At 38.7% G+C, this 6,472-nt stretch overlaps 1 long non-coding RNA gene across 2 annotated transcripts; it reads left to right on the top strand.

The window, feature by feature from the left end:
• The first annotated feature begins 1,268 nt into the window (after positions 1-1,268).
• LOC121846365 lies at positions 1,269-4,879 on the top strand. 2 transcript variants are annotated; one of them, XR_006083242.1, is made up of 3 exons: positions 2,168-3,365; positions 3,620-4,348; positions 4,523-4,879. It is a non-coding gene; the product is annotated as an uncharacterized LOC121846365 (long non-coding RNA). The 2 variants fall into 2 exon arrangements; XR_006083241.1 differs by having other exon boundaries at positions 1,269-4,348.
• The last annotated feature ends 1,593 nt before the right edge of the window (positions 4,880-6,472 follow it).

The following is a 6,472-nucleotide window of genomic DNA, read 5'->3' as shown; positions in this document are numbered from 1 at the left end:
CGCCAGCTCTATTTTATCCATGTCGTCGTTCAGCCATGACTCTGTGAAACATAAGATACTACAGTTTTTAATGTCCCGTTTGTAGGATATGTCCCGTTTGTATCCAATGATTGTACGTTGGCTAATAGGACTAATGGTAGAGGCAGATTACCCACTCGCCGTCGGATCCTTACAAGGCACCTCAACCTACATCCCGGATGTCTCTTTCTCCTGCAAATCATAGGGATGAGGGCCTTGTCGGGTGTCTGAAGTAAATCCTTCGCGTCCGACTCGTTAAAGAAAAAAATCTTCATCCAGTACGAGGTGAGTAATCGCTGTTCTGATATCCAGAAGCTCTTTTCGGTCAAAACAGACAGTGGCAGAAACATTCTGTACAAAATATGTTACAAAAAAACACACACAATAGCACAATTGGCTAAGTGCCCGTAAAACAACAGCCATCTCCTCCGGCGCCATTCACTATCTACAGACAATGCTTCTACAAAATGATAGCAAGGATGGAGTTTGATAACATCTGCAGCTCCACAGTGTGACTTTCACCATTTTGGAATGTAAACAATTCTTCTTCTACATGGTTTAGCATATTAAACGAACGACACACATCAACACAGGACAGTGGCCCCCAAGTGGTCAACAATGAAATTACACAATAGCCTAAAGGAACTCAAACATAAATACCAAAATTGAGAGAACTTAGGCAAAAATTCAAGCAATTTAAAATGTGTTTGCTCAACTTGTCTCATGTTCATTTGAAATATAAATTATTATTTGTGCATCTTTACTAAAAAAGGCTGTGTAACTGGTTACACACACAGAAACATTGCTTTTAACATACAATGTTTTAAACGTACATATTTGACACATGATTACATTGTGTGTCAAGGCAGGGTAGCCGGGTAGCCCAGTGGTTAGAGCGTTGGACTAGCAAGTTCAAACCCCCGAGCTGACAAGGTACAAATCTGTCGTTCTGCCCCTGAACAGGCAGTTAACCCACTGTTCCTAGGCCATCATTGAAAATAAGAATTTGTTCTTAACTGACTTGCCTAGTTAAATAAAGGTAAAATTAAATTCTACATTTATACAATAATTATTGTGTCTTCACCTGGGATTGTCATACCCAAGAAGACTCGAGTACAGAGTAAAGGTTCTGAATACTTATGTAAATGTGATATTTCTGAGGGGGGGTTTATTACATCTGCAAAATTTCTAAAAACCAGTTTTACCTTTGTCATTATGGGGTATTGTGTTTAGACTGATGAGGGGGGAAATCAATTTTAGAATAAAGCTGTAACGTAACAAAATGTAGAAAAATTCAAGGGGTTTGAGTATGTATGTTGAAAACATTGTATGTTAAAAGCATTGTGTGTGTAACTAGTTCCACAGCCTGGTTTAGGTAAGATGCCCAATTTATTTTCACATGAGACAATTTCACATATGAGACAATTTGAGCAAATACATCATTTTAAGTTGACTGAATTTTTTGGCTTACATTTTCTCAAGTTGAAACTAAGCACACTTTTATTTCAGGTATTTTTGGGGGTTCAGGTAATAAATACATGAAAAGTTGAGGAAACAGGCTGTGGAACCACTTACCTTATTATAATTACATTTAAACTATGAATTATAAACAACAATTTCTCCATTTAACTGTTCAACTCTTTCTAACTAAAATATTCTCAAGGAAGAGAAGAGAGGTTTTGCACTCCCTCCCTCAGCCCAGCCAACCACCTTTTTAGAGTTAAAGGTCTTCTAAAGGGTTTTAATAGATGACAAGAGAGATTATCCAGGGCAGGTCATGACCACATGGTGTGAGAGAGTGGGACCAGACTACATGGCAGGAACCCAGTGGTGGCCTGGCCGGCCTGAGCCACACACCATGACAACATTCCACACAGCCCAGAGAGATAAGGAAACTAATAGTTTCGCTCTACGCTCAGATGCTCAAATTATTTCACTTTTTATGCACTTGCCCTTGGTTCAAAATTTCTTGTTTCAGTTCAGTGTTCCTGATAACACTTTCAGTGAACCATCTGTGTAATGGTTATATATTCATTTACAATATACTGTCTAGTATAATATAGTATTACAGTGGATTTTGGGGCTTTTATACACACTGTCATAAGGAACCATGAATTCTTATGACCCTTTTGCAATAGGTTTCTGTGGTCCTCATGTCTCAGATAAATATCTTGGCTATCTTCCTTTATAATAGTATTCCATTCATATTTTCCCTTAGTAGTGTCCTGTGGTTGGCTGGCCACGCCAAGGTACATGGTCGACTTTTTATTCATTCACATTATTAGACACACTTTCTGATAATAAAATTAGCGTAAATCGTAAAATTCAGAAAAATGAAAACGGAATTTGGGAAAAACTATAACGAATTTCATAGGGCTCAACAAAGTGTATTGTATACTCCGCTTTTAATAACCCACCTCAGATGTTATACCTACTTGGTACTACTGTATGTGTTGCCTGTTTCACAGTTTGTTTTGTTCAAATCACATGCTTGAGTATTTCAAATAAAAGCCATTGGCAGTGAGTGTCCTGAAATGACAACCCAAGCGACTTTCAAAAGCCCATTTAGCGTGACTCATTTTACGGTGCATGTGCACTAGATAGCGGTAAATTGCAGCGTGTCGCTTAGGCCGCCCATTGTGACTCGCTTGTGGGCGTGCTGGCAGCATATAGCAGCATGTTCGATTATGCGTCAAGAATACAGCATAGCAAGTTTGTATGAAGGTCTGGTTAGTAAATGGGTACATGGTTCAATAGTAATATCCTCTAAAACGCACTGGTGACAAACAAACTTTGCTGCCCTGTTTCCAATTGTCCACATGGCAGGGAGAACCTATTCAAGTAAGTAAATACATTTCGAAAATGTAGAAGAAACCTATGTATTATTAGCTAACTAGCTACAGTGCAGGCTAACTCAAATGAGCTAGCTCACTATCTAGCCAACTTCACATACTGTGTAGATAGGTAGCTGGTGATATTTAATTCAGTTAGCTAGCTATGTATCTTGATGTATTTATCACTGTAAAAAAACAAACTCCAACTGCACTTGTAGGTAACGTTAGCTAGCTAACAGCCATGGAGGAGGGTGAAAGGATAGGATATTTATGTATTAACTGTCAAAGTGAGAGAATAGGCTATTCAGGATAGGGCAGGTACTTTTGTGTAGTTCCTGTCCCTAGAAGTGAGGACGGAGATAATAGTAACATAATATTCAGTGGGGTGTAATTTGACTATAATGAAGTCTGTTTCTTGTGAGGTTGTCTGTCCTCAGATAAAGAGCTATGAAAGCCTACATGTCTACATGTGAAGAGCAGTGGTTCTCAATCCCGGTCCTGGGACTCAAAGGGGTGCCCATTTTTGTTTTTGCCATAGCACTACACAGCTGATTCAAATGATCAACTCATCAAGCTTCAAGTGATATTTATGTATTAATTTGTGATGCTATCCTTGATACGATCCTGTTATTGCACATATGTGTGCTCATGCATCTATCAATCCAATGTTATCATGATTTGTTATCAGGAATATTATATTTTAGTAATCCACAATGACCTGGTGATGTAATAGTCTAATAATTACATTGTCTTCCATATTCCTACAGATACCTTGTAACTGGAGATTCCTTCAAAACGATTGACTACAGTTATCGTGTAGGGCACTGCAAGGTTGGGTGACCAGGACCATTTGGGACTGCCTCCTGGAGGAATTCAGGTGTGTGAAGGCTACTTGTGTCCTACATAACTTCATGGGTATGGACACGAGGACCAGGAGGGGATCTGCAGCCGCCGTTGTGTGCCAGAGGAGAAGTCTGCTGCTCTGCAGGATGTTTCAAGGATGGGGTCCAACAACACAGCAAGAGAGGCAATCTGTGTGCGGGAGATCTGCACCTCCTACAATTTAGACACCCTATAACCCACACCTACACACTCATGTGTATCAATCTGATTGATGGATTGGGTTGTGCAGTAAGCAGGCTCAGGTGTATAAATGTCTCTTTCCACCTTCAAAGAATAGGCAAGAGGGCCAACCATGGAGAATAGTAAGACATTTCATTATTTCTAGAACTACGATATATTGTTTTGTCCTTGTCTGTTCATGTTTTTCAGCATAAAGTATTCTGCAGCCACTTAGTGTGGTGTGAACACCAGGTGAGGCCACACACACAGATTCCTGTTGAACACTGTCCCTTTAACTACCTTATTTTCTCAATAACAGTCTCTCTCCTTCACTTCATCCCTCTTCTCCCTAAATCCTCTAGGTTATATCAGCTGTGTCGGTCAACCCCTCCCACATCTGAACTGGCTACATAGAGGGCACAGCATGATCAGAGGTGAGAGGTCACTTGGTCAGCTCAACCTGAAGTATTATTAAAGAGATAGATGCAGTAGTCCCAGAGTTAATGATCCAAGGTCAGTTTTGCATTTCACCTGATTGTTATGAGTAACAATGTTAGAATAAAAACTAAAAACACAAGGCTCTCTCTCCATCTGTGTCTCGTCTGCAGTTATGTTTTGATGTGAGAGAGGATGCCAACCCCCAGTCCCATCATCGCCACCTCACCTGCTTTTAAGATAACCTTCGGGCCGACGAGACACTAGTATGTAATTGTGATGAACTGAGAATATTTGGGTAGCACTGATTTATGAATCATATCCCTGCTCCTATGTTCTTATCTCTTTCCCTTTCTGTCTTTTACACCTTTCTCGCCACCTCCTTTCTTCCTCTGTTTTTATAATGCACAACAGATGTGCATTGAAGTATAGATTGAATTTGCATTGATATTATAATTGTAATATATTATAAATACATGTATTTATAACACTTGGATAATGAACATATTTCAATAAAGTGTTTCACATTCTCTACTGGTTGAAATTAAGTCTCTCATTTGATTAAATACTACACCTATCCTGCGTTTATCAATGCAGATGAAAGGCATTAGATATTGAGATTTTAGAGTATTTACAGATGCATAGGAAGTGTAGTGTACTGTTTATTTTTTAAATTATATCTCTGTATATATGAATTACAAATCAGCCTTTAACTAGTTAAATCATGTTTCTAGTCTATTAGTTGCAATGTGTAACCATTGATGACCCAGGACCAAGATTAGTAAACACTGTTGAAGTGTATAATTGTAATACATACAGACACAGCATCATTGAAAGACAGAAATTTGATACTCCTGGTATTGGATATGACTGAAAAATAATCTAAAAGACCTTCATACCTGAACTGCACCTTTATTTGCCAAGGTAGAGTACATGATCAGTGAATATATTAAAAGTACAGGCTACAATTTTGAGGATCTCATTCATGGTAATAACTACATGTGTATATACGACTTGCATCCTTGGCACAACGTTATTACAGTATATTCTACTCAATCCATAGGCTTCATTAATGTCATTCAGATTGTTTTAAAATTGATACAACTGGCTATGATATCTGAGGTTCATAGCTAGGTTCTGAACTAATATGTATACCAAACGTTTGGGTCCATACACAGATGGCTAGATAGCTAGCTACACATCCATAGGCATACATGTATTTTTTTATCCTCCACTGCACAATAAGCAAGAACATGGCTAGCTACATTATTTAATCGATCTGCATGGCAAATATTAGCAAAACAAGCTTACAAATGTGTACATTCAATTTGCAGTAAATGCTTTAGCTAGCTAGATTATTTACATCCACTGTTTCACAAGACGACAGCCTGGTTTGCTGGTTGTTTCAGGAGTCACTAAAACATTAAACAACCAGAATTACAATTTCATAGTCATGTCACAACACCCATAAAGCTAGCCAGCTATCTGGGTAATGTTAGCTAGTCGGCTAGCTTGCTAAATCACGATTTTTGTAAAATTTTGGATTAAAAAAATATACAATCGTTTGTCTCTACATTAACTAACATATTTCTGTCAAGTGTACATTATTTTCATGATTCGTTATGACCATTAGTTTAAACTTCAAGTTTCATTATTCGCATGTACAGTATACACCGTACAGTACTGAGTCAATATGCTGGGGTACAAGGTAATTGAGGTACAGTGCCTTCAGGAAGTATTCACACCCCTTGACTTTTTCCAAATTGTGTTGTGTTATTACAGTGGTCACCAACAAGTCGACCGTGATCTCCAAGGCATTTCTAGTCGATGCCGAACATTTCTGTAAAAAACCCAACGATAAAGCCTTGGGTTCCTAATTTTTTTATTAGTTTCGGGCTGTTGGTTGTACGTGCAGCCATTTCATCTGCCCTGCGTGCAGTTTAGGCAAACTGTTGACATTTCATGTGTCTGAAGGTACAAACTGCCTTCCCGGTGGGGCTGGAGAGGAAATCAATGCCACCGCTTGCCAATCAGATTGCTCAGATGACCAAGTATGCAGTAATTTAGGAGGCATAAAGAAGGCTACGGCAAAAATTGTTACTGTGAGATTTTAAAATCATGAC

Source organism: Oncorhynchus tshawytscha, linkage group LG04 (genome assembly GCF_018296145.1).
Source record: "Oncorhynchus tshawytscha isolate Ot180627B linkage group LG04, Otsh_v2.0, whole genome shotgun sequence".
Taxonomy (NCBI): Eukaryota; Metazoa; Chordata; class Actinopteri; order Salmoniformes; family Salmonidae; genus Oncorhynchus; species Oncorhynchus tshawytscha.
The sequence above is the reverse complement of the archived record's forward strand: the minus strand, read 5'-3'. Positions and strand labels throughout refer to the sequence as shown.